The 21,182-nt window shown below is 43.0% G+C and overlaps 1 long non-coding RNA gene across 1 annotated transcript; it reads left to right on the top strand.

The window, feature by feature from the left end:
- The first annotated feature begins 17,964 nt into the window (after positions 1 to 17,964).
- Positions 17,965 to 18,475, top strand: LOC134219210 (uncharacterized). The gene is made up of 3 exons (XR_009981518.1): positions 17,965 to 18,067; positions 18,123 to 18,194; positions 18,289 to 18,475. It is a non-coding gene; the product is annotated as an uncharacterized LOC134219210 (long non-coding RNA).
- The last annotated feature ends 2,707 nt before the right edge of the window (positions 18,476 to 21,182 follow it).

Here is a 21,182-nt window from a genome sequence, read left to right as displayed (position 1 = left end):
CTGATACTTATTTAACCAAAACCATCATCGGAAGCCGACTGCTTCTCAAAATGCACGGCAGGCGATCATTGTCCTAAATATTCTGTTGCAGTTTGGGACAAACGCTTATTGCGTTTGCGAGTTGAGTTTTTCTCAACATCTACAAGAGAGGACAATATTGTTGTCATTGGCAATGTTGTTATTTTACATTCCTTGAGCACAACACAATTGAACCGTTTGTTTGAGAAACTGTCTATGTAACATTTTTGGCCAAAATGAGATTTTTATATATTCTGAATCCTCTTCCAAAAATACGTATTCTGGCAAAAAATACGAAAAAAAATTTTGTTCAGGAATGTATGAAATTTTTTTCGTTTGTTTGAGAAACTACATAAGTCCACGCACTTTGAAGAGCAATTATGGAGTACTGTTTACAGTTTTTGCACTGGAAGTGCCTCAGGGTGTTCAGTTTTGCCAAAAACTAATGATCTGTATCGAAGAAATCGAAAGGTTCGGTGCCAATTTGTCCAAAAACAGTTTTTTGTTGTTTTCTCGAAATTGTGTACAATGGGCTTATGCAGTTCTTAAAACGAATGATTCAATTGGAACATGTTAACAGATTACGTGTGGTTATTGGAAGTTGATCGATCGAAAAAAAAAAACAACCAGAAATCGAGCAGAATAACATTTTAGGAGGAGGAGAAATGTTGAGCATAAAATGAAAAAAAAAACGTGGATATTTTATTAAAAGTCTATTGAAACATATATTTACAAACTGACTAGTATCTCTATACTTCATTTAACATTTTCTTATCCCAGTTCCTCTGGCCTCATGTTGTGGAATTTTTGGTGGCCACGAGTGGTGATGGCGTTTGCATGCAAGTTTTTGAAACAAACTTGCATGGAATATTTTTAAATTAAATTTATTTATTTATTTATTCAGACTAAGGCCGAAGTGGCCTGTGCGGTATATAAGAGTCTTCCCCATTCGGCTCGGTCCATGGCTACACGTCGCCAACCACGCAGTCTACGGAGGGTCCGCAAGTCGTCCTCCACCTGATCGATCCACCTTGCCCGCTGTGCACCTCGCCTTCTTGTTCCCGTCGGATCGTTGTCGAGAACCATTTTCACCGGATTACTGTCCGACATTCTGGCTACGTGCCCGGCACACCGCAGTCTTCCGATTTTCGCGGTGTGAACGATGGATGGTTCTCCCAACAGCTGTTGCAACTCGTGGTTCATTCGCCTCCTCCACGTACCGTCCGCCATCTGCAACCCACCATAGATGGTACGCAACACTTTCCTTTCGAAAACTCCCAGTGCGCGTTGGTCCTCCACGAGCATCGTCCAGGTCTCGTGTCCGTAGAGGACTACCGGTCTAATGAGCGTTTTGTAGATTGTCAGTTTGGTACGGCGGCGAACTCTATTCGATCGAAGCGTCTTGCGGAGTCCAAAGTACGTACGATTTCCAGCCACTATGCGTCTCCGAATTTCTCTGCTGGTATCGTTATCGGCGGTCACCAGTGAGCCCAAGTACACGAATTCTTCAACCACCTCGATTTCGTCACCACCGATAGAAACTCGTGGTGGGTGGCTCACATTGACCTCTCTTGAGCCTCTTCCTATCATGTACTTCGTCTTCGACGTGTTGATGACTAGTCCAATCCGTTTAGCTTCGCTTTTCAGTCTGATGTAGGCTTCCTCCATCCTCTCAAAGTTACGTGCCATGATATCAATGTCGTCGGCGAAACCAAATAACTGGACGGACTTCGTGAAAATCGTACCACTCGTGTCAATCCCTGCCCTTCGTATTTCGTATTACTCCCTCCAAAGCGATGTTGAATAGCAGACACGAAAGACCATCACCTTGCCGTAACCCTCTACGGGTTTCGAAGGGACTCGAGAATGCCCCTGAAACTCGAACTACGCACATCACCCGATCCATCGTCGCCTTGATCAACCGTATCAGTTTATCCGGAAATGCATTTTCGTGCATTAGCTGCCATAGCTGGTCCCGATCGACTGTATCATATGCGGCTTTGAAGTCGATAAATAGATGATGTGTGGGCACGTTGTATTCGCGGCATTTCTGCAATACCTGACGTATGGCGAACACCTGGTCTGTGGTAGAGCGTTCATCCATAAATCCCGCCTGGTACTGCCCCACGAACTCTCTTGCAATTGGTGTTAGTCGACGGCATAAAATTTGGGAGAGTACCTTGTAGGCGGCGTTCAGCAATGTGATTGCGCGGTAGTTGCTACAATCCAGCTTATTGCCCTTTTTGTAGATGGGACACACGACACCTTCCATCCACTCCTGCGGCAGAACCTCATCCTCCCAAACCTTGGTAATCACCCAATGCAGCGCTCTAGCCAGTGCTTCACCACCGTGTTTAAACAGCTCTCCTGGTAGTTGGTCAACTCCAGGGGCTTTGTTGTTTTTCAGCCGGCCGATCTCCTCCTGGATTTCCTGGAGATTCGGAGCCGTCGCATGGCCTGCACGCGTGTCCCTAGGTTCATTACCATACCGCCACCGTTGTCTGCCATATCGCCATTCAGGTGCTCTTCGTAGTGCTGCCGCCACCTTTGGATCACCTCACGCTCGTTCGTAAGAAGGTTCCCGTTTATGTCCTTACACAAATCGGGCTGTGGCACGTGGCCCTTACGTGAACGGTTAAACTTCTCATAGAACTTTCGTGCGTTATTAGCGCGGTACAGTTCCTCCGTCTCTTCACGGTCTCGATCTTCCTGCTGGCGCTTTTTCCTCCGGAAAATCGAGTTTTGTCTGTTCCGCGACCGTTTGTATCATGCCTCGTTCGCCCTCGTGAGGTGTTGCAGCAATCTCGCCCATGCTGCATTCTTCTCCTCAACTAACTGCTCACATTCGCCGTCATACCAGTCGTTTCTCTGATCCGGAGCCACCGTGCCTAGTGCAGCGGTTGCGGTGCTTCCAATGGCGGATCGAATATCTCTCCAGCCATCTTCAAGAGATGCTGCGCCTAGCTGCTCTTCCGTTGGGAGTGCCACTTCCAGCTGCTGCGCGTAGTCTTGGGCTAGTCTACCGTCTTGTAGCCGCCCAATGTTAAGCCGCGGCGGACGACTCCGACGCGTGTTGTACACCGTCGAGAGTTTTGAGCGCAGACATACTGCGACGAGATAGTGGTCGGATTCAATATTCGCACTGCGGTAAGTGCGTACGTTCGTGATGTCGGAGAAGAATTTACCGTCGATTAGAACGTGGTCGATTTGGTTTTCCGTTACTTGATTAGGTGATTTCCATGTGGCCTTGTGGATATTCTTACGGGGAAGAAAGTGCTTCGGACTACCATTCCGCGGGAGGCTGCAAAGTTTATGCATCGTTGGCCGTTGTCGTTCGATACGGTATGCAGACTATCCGGTCCGATGACCGGTCTATACATTTCCTCCCTTCCTACCTGAGCGTTCATGTCACCGATGACGATTTTGACGTCCCGCAGTGGGCATCCATCGTATGTCTGCTCCAGCTGCGCATAGAACGCTTCTTTCTCGTCGTCGGATCTCCCTTCGTGTGGGCAGTGCACGTTGATGATGCTATAGTTGAAGAAACGGCCTTTTATCCTCAGCTTGCACATCCTTGCGTTGATTGGCTGCCACCCAATCACGCGTTGGCGCATCTTTCCCAGCACTATGAAGCCGGTTCCCAGCTCGTTGGTGGTGCCACAGCTTTGGTAGAAGGTAGCCGCTCGATGCCCGCTTTTCCACACTTTCTGTCCTGTCCAGCAGATTTCCTGCAGCGCTACGACATCGAAGTTGCGGGGATGTAATTCATCGTAGATCATCCTGTCGCAACCTGCGAAACCTAGCGACTTGCAGTTCCATGTTCCAAGCTTCCAATCGTGATCCTTTATTCGTCGCCTAGGTCTTTGCCGATTGTATCGAGTCGTATTATCTTCTATGTCGTTCGTAATAGTTGTTTATTGGCGGCTTTATTTATTTATTATTATAGGCGGCTTATTGGGCCTGCGCAAACCTCCTGTCTCGTCGGAGGGCCGTCGTGTCAGGGCTGTTTAGCGTCCCACCTAACACCAGGACTTGGGCTTGTGCGCTTTGAGCGGCACACGGTCGCTTTGGCGGAGCCTACTTGCGGATACATGCACAGCTTTTTATAGAGGTTTAACAGGGCCCACTGTCAAACCCCACCACATCCTAGGCAGGCGCCACAACTCGCAGATGGCCTGGGGAGGGATCGTCAAGCCCTTGGACATAGTCCCTGCTGCCCCCTTGAAGACCTTGACCGGTTCAAAAATCGAATATGTTTGTTAACGCATGTTCCACATTCCTCATATGACAACATAAAACCCAAATTCATTCCCCCAGCAGTGGTTCTGCCTTTCTCGCATGAAGCCATGTCAATATCCTTTTTTAATCAATCCACCATTTTCTAACTTCTGAAAGCAATATCCCATCGTATTCAAATTCAAAAGTAATATACTACACAGAAAAAATAAAGTTTAAAGAACTCAACTTTGAGTACGAAGTTCAAATTTTTAGCTTAATATTAGGTAGTTTTCTCACTCCCTCTCATGAATGATATTATAAACAAAGAGAGCTGCATCGACCCAACGTGTGCCGTTTCGTGGAAGAAGCCAAATTTGAGTTGTTTTCACCATAGTCTCGAGTGAGTGAAAATAACATAAATTTGAGTTGGTGAAACTCCATAGTGGGTGAAAATTCAACACGGGAGTAAAGGCAAAGTACTCACCTGTTTTTTCCGCATTTTACTTATTTTTGGCTTCTTCTACGCAAGGGCGGATTTGAGTGAAAGGAACCGTAAAGTGAGTTGTTTCGCGTTTCCGTGTAGGCTTTACTTCCTGTCGAATCCAACTTGTTGTGAGAAAATCGATTGACGATTATTATATGACAATGATAACACAAGGACAGACAGACATTTGCTTAGTTTGTCGAGCTGAACTGATTCTAACGGTATGTAACACTATGGCTCGTCGAGCCTTCTAAAAAAGTTTGTTTTGTAGTGAAATGATGACTAATCGAAGCCACACACACACACACTCCAACATGTTGTACAACTTTTACTCGGTTCGGTCGGAGTAAAAGCGGACAGTCTGTGACAAATGAGAATTATGAAGGGAGCAGGAAAAAGGGAGAAGTGTTGAGTGGAAGGTGAGAAGTGAAAACATTCGAAGTAGGAAGTAAAAAATGTGAAATTAAAAACAATTGACAAATGAAAAGCAAAAATTAAGGAATGAAAATTTAAAACCGGGAAGCGAAAAGCGAGAACTATGATAAAGAAGGCAAATAGTAATGGGACTAAGCTGTCAAGTCTCAGATGTTCAAGCAATAATGTTTTAACTACCCGACGTTAGGGGTTTGTTTTGGCAGCCTTTTTCTGGGGAAATTAGAAGAAGGCTGCCAAACACAGCCGAAACGTCGGGCAGTTAGAACTTTATTGTTTGAACATATGAGACTTTAAAGTCCCGTCACGGTGTCTTTGTCCAAAGAAGCTTATTTTCAAAAAATCAGTATCTCTACAACACCCACTATACGAAAGTATAGGTTTTCCTGTTTCACGTAGGTGCATTTTTAAAATGTTCTATAAAAGGTAATTTTTCCATACATTTTTGGGGGTGTTAAATCGGCTACCATTTGATATTTCTCTGGAGCTTGCACCAAAAATAGTGAAAAAAATAAAAATGGTTCTAGATTCCCGATAGAACATTTTAGTTTACCCACTATATGAAACAGGAGATCATATACTTTCGCGTGGTGGGTGTTTAAGAGAAACTGATTTTTGAAAAATAATATTTCCACACAGATACACCTTGACCGTCAAACGGGGGTTACTCCGCACCATATCCTAATGGAGACGCATAGATTGCTTCGTGCATCTAACTTAACAATGGTATTGATTCGGAGGAACGAAGAATATCTTTGTTGCAACATGTCCCGAGCAGCACAAGTCAGACAAAAATGGCAAGAACTAAGGGTTTGTCATTTGCATACCGTTCGAACGAACGTTGACCAGACGATATTTGACCGAATGCCGCTTGGTCGAACGGATTTAAAAAATATCCTCTGATTGCGAGTAGAGAAAAGTGAGAAATATGCAGTGTGATAGGTAAGCGAAATGAGAGAATTGCAAAGGCATCAGACATTCGTTGAAAAGTAAGGTTTGAAAAGTGAGAAGATATAAGTGAGAATCCAGGTGTTCGAAGTAGGATGTGAGAGCTGAGAACTGAGAACTGAAGAGTGAAAAATAAGCAGTGAGAAGGTAAATCTGAGAAGTCAGATGTGAGCTATGAGATAAAAGAATTACGTAGTGCGAAGTGAGGCATGGGACTTTCTTCGAAATGTGAGATTAGATAAGTGAAAAATTGAAAGTGCGAAGCGTGCGAAAAGTGAGAAATAAGTGAGGCTGTATTGTAGAGTTTCCATCCCGGGACATCCCGGGACGAAAAATCCCGGGATTTAGGAAAATTCGGGATTTCCCGATTCCCGGGATATTATTTTTGAAATCCCGAAAATCCCGGGATACCCGGGACAAAAAATCTTTTTTTACTTCAGGCTTACTAATAGTGTGTATGCTCACAATTTTTATTTGCATTGAACGCCCAACGCCAAGGGGAACTCCCTCACAAAGAAAACACAAGACTAGAGTTTTCTTTACCCTATGGCGGTCTACTGACTGATACTTCTGCCAGCAACTGCAGCTCTCTTATAGCTAATAGCTAACAATATTCCTTGATATTACAAAAGAGCAGATACATCTAACTGGTGTATAATTCCTGCTTATCTTCCGTCTACAACGATGAGTCGCACACTATCTGATACATATTTCAGCACTTCTCAACACAGCCTGAAATATTTTGTAAATTTACATTCATTTTGATGCACATATTTGGAGCATAAAAAGGACGCAAAAATAAAAATTTAATTGATTCATTGATCGATGTGAAAATAGTTTTAATAAATCAAGTAAAGTTTATATTTGCTTTTCTATTTTATTTTATTTTGCGATTCTATTTTACGTGTAATTTAATTATCATTTGTGCACGCCTCGTTAATCTTCTCGGCCCTCCTAACACCGAGCTAGTCATTTTGAGCTCTTCGACCCCTATGTTTATGTTTTGGTCCGAGTTCCTTCTGGACTTCTGCTGACCAGTTTCTGAACTGCGTTCCACTTCTCCACCGCTTGACACATCCTTTGGATAAGATTATCCGGAGTTGTGTCCCGCCCGCAAACGTCTATCATTGCTCTTCTTTCGACGTCGAAACGAGGACATACGAACAGTATGTGCTCTGCAGTTTCGTCAACACCTGAGCAGTCAGGGCAGATGAAGACCTCCGCGTGTCCAAACCTGTGGTGGTACTGTCGGAAACAGCCATGGCCTGACAGGAATTGTGTCAGATGGAAGTGAACCTCCCCATGGGGTCTCCCCACCCAGCTTGATATGTTAGGATTCAGCCGGTGGGTCCACCTACCTTTCGAGGAGTTATCCCACTCGCGCTGCCATCTGGCAACCGAAGTCACCCTGGTACGTTCGCGGGCTCCTCTAGTGCCACGTAGGTCAAAGCACTCCTCGTCTTCCCGGATGACCAGCCCGACTGGCATCATACTCGCTATCACGCAGGATGCGTCACGCGATACAGTGCGGTAGGCCGATATCACCCTGAGACACATCAAGCGGTAGGTGCTCTCCAGTTTCTGCAGGTAACTGGTTACCCCCAGTGCTTTTGCCCAGGACGGGCCGCCGTACCTAAGAATAGATGCGGCAATGCCTGCCAGTAGCCTACGTCTACTGGCGCACACCTGGGAGCTGTTGGACATCATCCTCGATAATGCCGCCACAGCCGTCGTAGCCTTCTTGCACGCATATTCGACATGGCTACCGAAGGTAAGCTTGTCGTCTATGATGACCCCAAGAATCTTCAGACTCCGCTTTGAAGTGATCGCGACGTCTCCCACGTGTACAATTGCATGTTGTGCCGACTTACGGTTGCTGACGATAACCACCTCCGTCTTATGTTGAGCGAGCTCAAGGCCTCTCGCACTCATCCAGTCCGCCACAGTGCTGATCGCGTGTTCTGCGGTTAGCTCTACTTCGGGGATTGACTCCCCGTAGACCTCTAGGGTTACATCGTCACCAAAGCCGACGATCTTCACACCAGGAGGAAGGAAACTTTAGCTTCAGAGCCCCGTCATACATCAGGTTCCATAGTACCGGGCCCATGATTGACCCTTGCGGGACTCCTGCGGTAATGGGAACACTTTTCTGACCGGCATCGGTCTCGTATAGCAGCACTCGGTTCTGGAAGTAGCTTTCCAAGATCCGGTACAGTCCCACCGGCAGGCTAAGCCGGTGTAACGAGAGCGCGATGGCATCCCAGCTTGCGCTGTTGAATGCGTTCTTCACGTCCAGTGTCACCAACGCACAGTATCGAATTCCTCGCCTTTTCCGTTGGATCGCTACCTCTGCAGTCTTGAGCACTGAGTTGATAGCGTCCACCGTGGACTTACCCTTCCGAAAACCAAACTGGTTACTCGACAGGCCATCCGTACCCTCTGCGTACGGGGTGAGCCTGTTGAGAATGATCCTCTCGAGCAGTTTACCCGTCGTGTCGATCAGGCAAATTGGTCTGTACGCCGATGGGTCGCCCGGAGGCTTCCCGGCCTTCGGCAGCAGTACCAACTTCTGCCTTTTCCATCTCTCCGGGAAACGACACTCATCCAGGCATCTCTGCATAGCTAGCCTGAACATGTTCGGGTTCGCTATGATCGCTGCCTTGAGTGCACTGTTTGGAACTCCATCGGGGCCTGGAGCTTTGTTCATCGTAAGGGTGTTAGCCGCTGCGAATAACTCTTCGTTCGTCACCGGATCCACCATTTTGGCCACACTCCCAGCGCCTTGCACCGCAGGAGGAGGCCAGGGACTTGGGGCTCGGGATGGGAAGAGTACTTCGATAATCCTCGCCAACCGGTCCGGTGACCGTTCGGGGGGTGAAGGGCCCCCTTTGGTCTTGGCCATCACGATCCTATAGGCGTCACCCCATGGATTCGCATTGGCACCCTCGCACAGGTTGTCGAAGCACGCTCTCTTGCTGCTCTTAATGGCCTTGTTAAGGGCCAGTCTCGCAGATTGGAACACTTCCCGGCGGACCGCTCTTTCCTCCTCGGTACGGGCTCGTTGCGTCCTACCCTACGTCTAGCCTTGAGGCAGGCTGATCGTAGGGCTGCAATTTCGGCACTCCACCAGTATGCCGGGCGTCTGCCATTTCTTGGCAGGGCTTTCCTCGACATAGTAGCATCGCACGCGCGTGATAGGACAGCTACCAGCGCATCCCCGCTTAGACTGTCGGTGTTGGCTTCCAGTCCCAGGGCCGCGGTGAAAACTTCGCTGTCGAAGTGAACATCTTCCGTCTACAGCGAGGTGTCTGACACTACCTAGTATTGCCACAGAAAATACGCTGCTTAAATGAAAACTTAGAAATGGTCTAAATCCAATATATAATACAAACAATCAAGCCTGCTCCGATGGACAGCGAACGCGTCTTTTCGAACTCGGTGAACATTTGTTCCAGAAACCCTACTTTCCGATACAAACGCAAATACTATTGAAATACGCAAATACTTTTTGAAGTCAAACCAAGTATCGATTTAAATTGAAATTGAATTTAGTTTTAATTTGAATTCTGTATCATCTGGCCTTTCTAAAATATGAACTTTACCCCTAAACTTAAAAAAAAACTTTTTCGAAACAAAAAAATTATATTTTTAAAAACATCGAAAATTCCCGGGATATACAAGAATTTTCATCCCGAATCCCGGGACAGCAAAAATGGCCGGGAAATGGAAACTCTACTGTATTGTCAATAGATCCAAACGTCATTAGGCCGAATAAAAGATGAGTAGTGAGATGTGAGATATGAGAAGAGACAAGAGAGAAGTGAGAAGTGAGAAATGTGAAATAAGAAGTGAGAAGTGATAAGTGCGAAGAGAAAAGCAAGATGTGGTATGCGAGGAGTGTGAGGTGAAAAGTGTGAATACAGCAGTGAGAAGTCAAAACTAAGAAGTGGGATGTAAAATGTTAGATAAGATAAATGAGAGAGAATTGTATAGTGTAAAATGAAGCATGAGACGTTCTTCAAAAAGTGAAAGCATAAAAGTGAGAATTAAGAAATCAAGATGGCGAAGTGAGAAGTTAAAAGTGACAAATAGAAAGTGAGAGTTAGGGTCAATATTCCGAAGGCCAGTAGGCCGAAAGTTTATTAGGCCGAATGAAAAGTTAAAAGTGATAAGTGAGTAGTGGGAAAGGGGCTTGTGGGCTTCGTGGCCGAGTGGTTAGTGTTGGAAGCATTAAAAGAGAGACACTACTTTTCAATTTAAAGAAAAAAACGAAGAGGGAAGAAAGGAAGAAGAAAGAAGATGGAAGCAGAAAGTAGAAGAAGGAAGAGAAAGAAGGAAGAAGGAAGAATGGAGAGAGAAGAAGGAGTAAAAGGGAGGAAGGAACAGAAAAAGTAAGAAAGTAGAAGGAAGAAGAAAGAAAAAAATAGAAAAGGTAAGTAAGAATAAAAATGCAACAAAAAAGAAGGAAGAAGAAAATAAAAAATAGGAGAATAAAGACTGCAGGCAAAAGAATAAAATAAGGAAGAAGGAAAAAGAACAAAAGTTGCAAGGAAGGTGGGAGACGAAGAAAAATAAAATGGAAAATAAATAAAATGAAAAATAAAGTAGGAAGCAAAAAGCAAAAAGGAGAAACGAAGAATAAATAAGTAGAAGAAAGAATTAAGAAAGAACAAGTAAGAACTAAGAAGTAAGAAGGATGAAAAAAGTGGAATGGAGAAGGAAAAAAAGGGCAAAACAGAAGCAGAAAGTAGAAAAAAGGATGAAGGGGAAGCTGGAGGAAAGAAGAAGTTGCATATTTCAATCAGTTTAGATTTAGTTTAGTTTTAGTTTAGTTTTAGTTTAGTTTTAGTTTAGTTTTAGTTTAGTTTTAGTTTAGTTTTAGTTTAGTTTTAGTTTAGTTTTAGTTTAGTTTTAGTTTAGTTTTAGTTTAGTTTTAGTTTAGTTTTAGTTTAGTTTTGTTTTTGGTTTTTTTTTGGTTTTGGTTTGGTTTGGGTTTTGTTTTGTTTTTGTTTTGGTTTGGTTTTGTTTTGGTTTTGGTTTTGTTTGGTTTTGGGTTGGGTTTGGTTTTGGTTTTGTTTGGTTTTGGGTTGGTTTTGGTTTGGGTTTGGTTTGGGTTTTGTTTGGATTTGGTTTGGATTTGGTTTGTGTTTGGTTTGGTTTGGTTTGGGTGTTGTTTGGGGTGTGTTTGTGGTTGGGTTTGTGTTTGTTTTTGGTTGGGTTGGTTTGGTTTTGGTTGGGGTTGGTTTTGGTTTTGTTTTGGGTTGGGTTTGGGTGGGTTTTGGTTGGGGTTGGTTTTGGTTTTGTTTTGGGTTTGGTTTGGTTTGGGTTTTGGTTTGGTTTGGTTTGGTTTTGGGTTTGGTTTTGGTTGGGTTTGGGTTGGGTTGGGGTTTGGTTTGGTTTGGTTTGGTTTTGGTTTGGTTTGGTTTGGTTTTGGTTTGGTTTTGGTTTGGTTTTGGTTTGGTTTTGGTTGTTTTTTGGTTTTGGTTAGGTTTTGTTTGGTTTTGGTTTGGTTTTGGTTTGGTTTTGGTTTGGTTTTGGTTTGGTTTTGGTTTGGTTTTGGTTTGGTTTTGGTTTGGTTTTGGTTTGGTTTTGGTTTGGTTTTGGTTTGGTTTTGGTTTGGTTTGGTTTTGGTTTGGTTTTGGTTTGGTTTTGGTTTGGTTTTGGTTTGGTTTTGGTTTGGTTTTAGTATGGTTTTGGTTTTGGTTTAGTTTTGGTTTGGTTTTGGTTTGGTTTTGGTTTGGTTTTGGTTTGGTTTTGGTTTGGTTTTGGTTTGGGTTTGGTTTTGGTTTGGTTTTGGTTTGGTTTTGGTTTGGTTTTGGTTTGGTTTTGGTTTGGTTTTGGTTTGGTTTTGGTTTGGTTTTGGTTTGGTTTTGGTTTGGTTTTGGTTTGGTTTTGGTTTGGTTTTGGTTTGGTTTTGGTTTGGTTTGGATTGGTTTTGGTTTTGGTGTGGTTTGGTTTTGGTTTGGTTTGGTTTTGGTTTGGTTTTGGTTTGGTTTTGGTTTGGTTTTGGTTTGGTTTTGGTTTGGTTTTGGTTTGGTTTTGGTTTGGTTTTGGTTTGGTTTTGGTTTGGTTTTGGTTTGGTTTTGGTTTGGTTTTGGTTTGGTTTTGGTTTGGTTTTGGTTTGGTTTTGGTTTGGTTTTGGTTTGGTTTTGGTTTGGTTTTGGTTTGGTTTTGGTTTGGTTTTGGTTTGGTTTTGGTTTGGTTTTGGTTTGGTTTTGGTTTGGTTTTGGTTTGGTTTTGGTTTGGTTTTGGTTTGGTTTTGGTTTGGTTTTGGTTTGGTTTTGGTTTGGTTTTGGTTTGGGTTTGGTTTGGTTTTGGTTTGGGTTTGGTTTGGTTTTGGGTTTGGTTTGGTTTGGTTTGGTTTTGGTTTGGTTTTGGTTTGGTTTTGGTTTGGTTTGGTTTAGTTTTAGTTTAGTTTTAGTTTAGTTTTAGTTTAGTTTTATTTTTTTCAGCTGAGACTTACTCAGCTGTAGAGTCTTAACGAGACCCTTTAGTTTTAGCTTCAGGTCCGATTCATTCGGACCTTGATGATAAGCATTAAAGGAGCGAGGGCAATGATTTATTTTAATGTCTCCGTCGTGCCGCGACGCATTCATGACTCTGGCGACGATATCCTTGTCGTAAGCACCAATTGTGGCATTGGGAGCATTTTTTTTGGAAAATGTTCCGCTTGATCCCGCTTCCTTCTCCTCGGTCAAACCTACGAGCATCGCTCCATTTTGAGCTTGGAATATTCGGGTGGAAGATAAACGTGGTCAATTAAAAGTAATATAATACAATTTAGCGAAAACTTTTGTGCAGTTATGTGGTCGGTGTTGAGTTTTTTTTGGGAAGGTTCATTGTTTGCTGCACGGGATGCCCTTTTATGGCCGGATCAGATGAAGGGACGTTAAACGGAGGTAGATTGAGTGGGTCATGAGCCTCTGCCTATCGGAACATGTCACGTCCGAAAGTGGGTCTTGGCAGTTATTCTCCCGACCACTCCGACCTCAGTAGCGTAGGTCGCATCGGGGATTTTATGCCGCGCCTGGTTCGATTATTGCAATAAAATTCGTGAATAATTCAAACAATTCTGTGCCTGAATGAGACGAGTTCCCATAAATTGGAAACCTGCTCTGGAAATGACCCTACTGCAAACGAAACCATTTTCGCTGGACCGGTTGGTGATGTGATGATGACTGCAGTGAGGGTTTATTTCAAAATTGCAATCTCAAAAAAAGAAGGCTAAAACCGGTTATATCACACTTAATCTCACAGCCAGACCCCGCTCGCCTCCGTGATCTCGAGTTTCATTTGGACCTCCCTTTTCCCAAGAAAAGATAAACAAAACATGCAGCAGCCACAGCTCGCATTCTCTCGGAGGAGTCTCCCAAACGGGGAGAAAGTGCATAAAAATGAAATTTACGCAAAAACGCCAATTTTTTGCCATTAAAAAGAACCGTTGATTCCTTGTCTCGCTCGGGCTGTTCGTCTCCCTGTCGGTCGTCGACGTCTCCCGATTGGAGCCTTGTTTCGGTTATTTTATTTTAATATTTTTGCCTCGCTAAGGCTGATTATCGATTGCCCGCACCGAAAAACGATGACGACGGCAACCATAAAAGTGTGGTGAACTGCGGCCCGGGACCTCTCTGCAGGCACACCGTCGCCATCGTCACAGCTTCCGCCGGACCATTACAGCCACCCACCCATCGCATTGGTGCGGCGCGGCGCGAGTTCCAGTGCATTGCGTGCTTTTCTTTCTTTCGGTGCTTTCCATCTCTTTCTCTGATCTGTCCTGCATGAGTGCAGTCCGGCCCCGAAAAACGACAAAATCGATGTGCTGCCACAAGGTGGATGCTTCGGAAGTAGCGTTGCCAGAATGATTCTTATTCTGTGGAACATTTATCTGCGTATGTACTAAAGTAATGGTTTGCCGGATGATGCAGAGATATCATGAGTTAACTTGATGGACATGGACAAGTTATCTGGTTTTGATTCACATGAAACAGTCGGACGAGTTTTAATTTTGGCGTACCAAAAATTATATCTAAGATAAATTTGCGTATTCTGTAAGTAGGTTTAAATATATGGAACTGACATTTTTTATTATTTCGTAAGTGAAAGTGAGATTTCCCTTCATTGTGAAAAGTCTCCTCATTTCTTCACACAAATCTACATGATCATAACTAAAAAATAGATTCTTAGTAAGCCATGAAGCAGGCAACACTTCCCCGATTTCCCAAATTTCGATCGCCACTCAGCGGTGCCAACCACGCTGATGCATCGCACAGGGACTCGGGCAAGTCTTGCAGCCGTGCGGGTATCCTCCGAAAAAGGCTGCATTACAAAACTGGTACTTGATGGAGGGCACAGCATCGTCTCTGCCGACTTATTTACCTTCAATAATGCTGCTCAGGATATAAAATGGCGTTTAATGCCCTTCTGTTGGTTGAGTTTCCCTTTGCCACAGCCCGCCCTTGTCTTGGCCATGCTTTTTGACAGCACCTTGTCTCGGTATCAGCTCGCGTTCAACTTTTAAAGCATTTTGTCTACGTGATATCGGGCCAGTTCACACGGGGGAAAAGCCGGTCGAAATCCTGCTGGCCGAGGTTGTCGGTGCCGCAGTTGTAGACTTTTTTCCTTTCAATACGTATTTTATTGTCTCAACAGTTGATGGTTTTCCTGTGTGGAGCAGTTTTTTTTCGCTTAATTTATTGCCCTACCGACTGGAAGGATACGCCGATTGGACCAAGTAGCGTGCTCGATACTTAAAGACTAGTTGGTGATGTTTTAAAGTACCAAAGCGTAATGATTTCAGGTGCTTTGTGGGGGTTGCCGGAGCCGATCACAGTAAAACAATTTCGAAACAGCGACCAGACGGAGGCCGATGTTGAGTATTTTTTTCCTTGGCAATGAGGAAAACAATTCCTGAGGATTTTGTTTTTGAATGTGCAATTGGCTAGGCCTCTTACCTACTGCGTGCACACTTAAGGAACATCAAAATCACGACGAGTTTCGTTGGAATATGGGTGGCGACAAAAGGCTTAAATTATAAAGCAGCCCAGTTCGGTGGTGTCGGGATCTTTGATAAATATGGTGGTCAACTTTATTTTGTAAATGCTCTTGAAGAGTGTGTCATTTTGTCCAATGTTTTGACATCGTTTCTGCTTCGATAACCGATATTTATTTTCGGGAGAAATAATTGATATTCTTTTTCTGGAGACTTAAAAATTTGCAAGAAATTCTGAAGCAGTTAATTGTGTGATTGTTGTGCCTTGTGTTGCCTTGTGCTTATCGTCGTCGTATTTGAGCGCGTGCTGTGTATGATCCTATTCTGAAATACTTTCATTATCCTTTATTTAGCTTACATCTAAACAGATAATACTGAATCAACAATTTGATACCACTATACACGGCTCGAGCCCGAATCTCTCCATAATCGTATGCGCCTCACGCTCGCCAAGTCGTTCTGTACACGGTTAGATCAAACAATCTAAAATTAAGTTCAAATCACCTAATGGAAACCGTTGGTGTGGGAAGCCATTTTGAGTTGAAGGGGTGGAACTTAGGTAGATTAGATTAGGATTTAGGTAGAATTTAGAGCGATAGATTTTGAGTGAAATTCACCTAATACTGGGCACCTAATGGGGTTTACGTTTTTGCAGCGGAAGTTCCTCCAGGAATTCTTTCGGAAGTTCCTCCAAGAATTCCTCCGGAAGTCCCTCCAGGAATTCCCCCTCGTAATTCCTCCGGAAATTCCTTCAGCAGGAACTTGGAACTTCCAGATCATTTCCTGGAGGAACTTCCGGAGCAATTCCTGGAAGAGCTTCCTGAGGAATTCCTGGAGGAACTTCCAGAAGGATTCCTGGAGGAACTTACTGGAGAATTCCTGGAGGAACTTCCGAAGGAATTCCCAGAGGAACTTGCGCAGGACAATTCTCGTAGGAACTTTCGGAGGAATTCCTGGAGGAACTTCCGGATGAATTGCTGGAGGAACTTCCGGAGGAATTCCTGGAGGAACTTCCGGAGAAATTGCTGGAGGAACTTCCGGAGGAATTCCTGGAGAAACTTTCGGAGGAATTCCTGGAGGAACTTCTGGAGGAATTCCTGGAGGAATTCCTGGAGGAATTCCTGGAGGAACATCTGAAGGAATTCCTGGAGGAACTGCTGAAGGCATTCCTGGAGGAACTTCCGAAGCAATTCCAGGACGAACTTCTGAAGGAATTCTTGGAGGAACTTGCAAAAGAATTCCTGGAGGAATGTCCGAATGAATTTCTGGAGGAACTACCAAAAGAATTCCTGGAGGAACTTCCGAAGGAATTACTGGAGGAACTTCCGAAAGAATTACTGGAAAACATCCGAAGGAATTCCTGGAGGAAATTTTGCAGGAATTCCTGGGGGAACTTCCGAAGTAGTTCCCGGAGAAACTTCCGGAGGCATTACTGGAGGAACTTCCAGAGGAATTCTTGGAGGAACTTACTTTATTTGTCTTCTTTGTTTATCTATCTTATATGTCTTATTTGTATTATTTGTCTTATTTGTCTTGTTTGTCTTATTAACACCAGCACCACTGTTATTACCCAAATCTTTTCCAAATCTTGTGTAAAAACCTTGTACAGAAATCCCCTCATGATATTTTCTAATGTTGTTCTAGAAACGGCTCATGTTTTCATTTTCCAAAACCAGCTGGAGTTTGTTTACTTTGATATCCTCATTGCGTGATTGGTCGGCGCTGCTGCTGCTCTCTCGCTGAACCACTGCACAGTGGTTCCCCCATAGGTCATTAATCCAAAATAATTATATTGTTAAAACTTAACTAGTTAATCGTTGATTTATCATGTTCTTTATGATATACCAACATCGTTTCCATCGAGTTTGGTCCTAAATAGTTTTTATATGGCACTGTATCTTAGATATTCAGTTTAAATACATATACAAAAATATTTGCACACGTCATGCTATCATTATTTTTTTCAATATCATATTGTCGTGAGTATTTTTTTTTTCTTTTACTACAAGTTTTTACGTGAAACTTTTTGGGTTATTAGTACTTTGTAGTAAAGCGTTGTACATCGTTGTATTTAGATAAATTAACATGTTCTTTTTGATAATAATAGTAATATTTATTCACCGAGAAAGTATATTTTCCCCTCGATTCCCCTCCTGAAACACCCCGTGAGCAATTATATAGCCTCTCAGTCGTCATTTGAGAGATATTCCAGCTGCGACCGTCTGCGACCAAGATAATTGTGAATAAAACAACTTCAGTGAAACAATTGTTCAAAAACGTCGATTTCAGTCGAATATGGCCATTTTGATTTACAAAGAAAGTATCTTTCCCCCTCGATTCCCCTGCGGAAACACCCCATGCGTAATTATGATGGTTCTCACCTGTCATTTGAGGGGTGATCCAGCTGCGACCGTCTGCGACCAAGTTGATAGTGAACAAAAGAATTTCAGTAAAGATGTTGATCAAAGACGACAGTTTGTAACCTTACTCATGACCGTCACTGTGTCGCGAGAGCAATGATGCAGCTCACAGTCTCCGTATGAAATTGAAGTATATATTACCTTACCATGTTCAAAGACACTACACTCACAACACCACAACAGAACACATATCCGCGTCGACGACAGCACCAACGGTCATCCAAATACATGTAGTGGAACGATCTATCTATCTCGAGATAAACGTTAGCAATTTGATGATCGCAGATCTCACCACTCAGCAATCACTATGTCTGATATCTCTGGTTTTCGTTCGGCTGATATAAACGGGCACACGAGAGATTAGAGCAAGTCCAGAAGCATACCTAAATTATTCGACGATAACCCATCAGTTGCCAGTTAATCGCAAAGCAGGCTAGACCCGAGCCGGGAAATATTTGTTAAAATAAGTCTGACAGGAAAAAATAGTGATTATACTGGACGATAGTTAAATTGTGCCAGTAAGAACAAGTGGATGTGAAGCAGCAGATTTACGATAAGGTGCCGATGTGTGACACAGTTTTAGTGGAAATAATTAAAATATTATATTCTACAGTGATGCTCCTCCTGGATCACCGCATGCGAATGCATGTTATCATGGAGTAGAGTGGAATAACTTCTGAGATCGGTGAGCCTGAGATTAAATTTCTTTCTGCAACATATCCTTAAAGAGTGCTTCTGAGCGGTGACTGATGTGCTCTTAATATGTCTCGTATATTCAGGCCTTTCGTTTCAACCTAAAAGCGATGGTGGAGAATGCCATAATTTTGGCGCAGTGGTTGGTGCTTCCGAGCAAGGAATGACGGGTCGGTGATGGAATACCCGAGATGCGCCCTGAGTTGTCCGGACAAAACCCCCTTCTCTGCAGTCGCCGCGGGATACTCCTACCCAACACACTGACACCCATTACATCTAGGTTTAAGTTCACACCCTAACCGTAAGTAATAAACCGCTACTAATGAATGATGTAAAATTTATGCTTTGATTTTGCCATGGATGAACTCGATTGAAGACTTTGGTAGGTTCCCAGTTGTAAGAACCTGGTAGTTTGGAATGATTGGTTCCTGTTGTAAGGAAGCCAATGTCCTCGCATCTCCTCTCTACCATTTTGTCTCCGTCTCATGCGGCCCCCCCTCAAGGGGGAGGTGACAAGTTTCTGCAGAATATGACCATCTTTATCCACAGAGGAAATATGTTTCCCCTCGATTCCCCTACTGAAACACCCCGTGAGCAATTATATAGCCTCTCAGTCGTCATTTGAGAGATATTCCAGCTGCGACCGTCTGCAACCAAGATAATTGTGAACAAAACAATTTCAGTTAAATTGTTGCTCAAAAATACCAATTACTGCAAAATATGGTCATTTTCATCAACCAATAGATTATCGTCCTCCTTCAATTCCATGTTGAAACATGAGTAATTATGAAGGCTATCAGCTGTCACTTGAGGAAAATTCCAGCTGCGACCGTCTACGACGAAGTTAAAAATGAAGATAACAACTTCAGTGAAATGGTTGATCAAAACACTAGTTTCTGCAGAATATGACCATCTTTACCCACTAAACTATGTTCCCTCTCGATTCATCTGCTTAAACTGCTTTTCCTGTTCATCGCAGTAGGCCATCACATTGATTCTACTAACTATCTAAAATGGTCAGTTCTCGAACATGCGCGTGTTCTGAAATATTGTCATCAGACTTGTAAGGATCATCAAAATAACTGTATTTCTCTCTCGGATGGATATCTACAAAATATGGACATCGGTAGATGGTACAGATTCTGAAAAAAAGAAGATTGTGTTGGAAACGATTCTTGAAACAATTCCCGAAAAAAATAAAGTTCAATTAAAAAAGAGAATTATTTATGTTTGCAAAAAACTGGCGGTCATGTGGAAGACGTCTTTCAGGAACAAAACAAGAATGATGAAGAGACATGGTAGGGTAAGACGGTATAATATTCCCCCCCTAAGGCTACTCCTTGATATCTTTTTACTTTTCAACGCAATTTATGCAAACTTTATGTTATTTGGTAGTCTAGGAAGTCGCAAATGCATTGCCCGTGAGTAGTCATATAAAAATATTACAGATTACACGTAATAAAGCTTTTTTGAAAAGTCGTGAAAAAATGGATTTTAAAAAGTGCCTGGGCAATACGCCCCACCTTAGGCCAAATACGTTTCAAAGCCCTTCATTGGTATTTTATCAATCCCATAATGAAAAGGTTACAAATCCTTATGCGCGTGACATTAAAAAAGCAACATGAGTCCATTTAATCAGGTTTGAAATACATTTCTATAGTTTCCATATAATTTGGAAGCAACTGCTACAAGCTCGCCGCGCTTGTGTCCAGTTGGTAAGGGCATATCGTCCTGCCTACACTGGGGCATATTGACCAGAGAAACATATTTTCGAAAAATGTTACATTTTTGAAGATGGAAGCAATTTTATATTACATTAACCACTGATAGAAGTTAATTGGTTGCCCAACTGAGTGCTTCAGTGAAAGTTTTGCGGACAGTATGCTAGAGTTGCTCCAGAATGTTGAGCAAACAAACATTGAAAGTTACATCAAAACTGTAACTTTTTGTGTTTTTCTATTATTTTTATTTTGTAATACAAAAATACTGCCATATTCACATAGGATGATGGTTTTACAAATATTTATAAGTACCAACTGATTTTGACCCCTAGTTAGTTATAGTTTTCTAGAAATCCAAGTGGGGCGTTTTGGCCAGGTGGGCGCATTATACCGTCTTACCCTAATTGGTTGAAGAACATAGAAAACGTACTTCTACAAGGTAAAAGTATTCAAACTACTCCAAACCAAGAAGGTAAGCCAAATCCTTCACGTGGTCGTCCAAGAAAGAAGTTTGAAGATTGTAGCAAACGTTCAAAGAGAAGGCGGTTAGCAGAACTGTCGAAACATGATCAATCCGCTTTATGCTCTTTACGTTATGCAAGTGAATCTGAATTTTGTCAACCCGACCCGAACGAAATCCTTTCTTTGTTTGTTGAAGCCAAGTTGACAAAGCACCAGTATTTATTGATTCGAAGCTTTGTAAATGAAAAAACTAATTTACCAGTATTCCCATCTTATCAGGTATGGTATGGTTGATTAAAAGACAAGGCCGAATAAAACTATTTCTAATTTTTAGGTAGTTCTTAAAGCCAAAAAATACTGTTATCCTGCGAATGAAACAATTACTGAGACATCTGCTGAAATCGAGCTGCAAAGCTTACTGGATCATACTGTGTCCAGGATATTTAAATCAGATCCAGTTATTTCACAGGAAATACGTAATCATCATCAAGCAGAAATTGTGCTTTTAGGGAAATGGGGCTTTGATGGAAGTTCTGGATACAGCGAATATAAGCAGGGGTTTATCAATTCCACAGGAGAGGACGGAAATTTGTTTGTCACGTCTTACGTTCCTCTCCGTATGGTGCTGAATGATTCCGTTGTTTTATGGAAAAACCCACGTCCGTCATCCACACGGTATTGCAGACCCATCTGGCTCCAGTTCTTAAATTCTGAACTATCAATTGCTGAAGAATCATATTATAAGCAGAAGATAAGTCAGCTACAGCTAACCGAAGTCGAAACAGGAACATTCGTTA

This window comes from Armigeres subalbatus, chromosome 3 (assembly GCF_024139115.2).
Source record: "Armigeres subalbatus isolate Guangzhou_Male chromosome 3, GZ_Asu_2, whole genome shotgun sequence".
Lineage (NCBI taxonomy): Eukaryota > Metazoa > Arthropoda > Insecta > Diptera > Culicidae > Armigeres > Armigeres subalbatus.
Note: the sequence above shows the minus strand (reverse complement) of the source record. Positions and strands in the feature narration are given on the sequence as shown.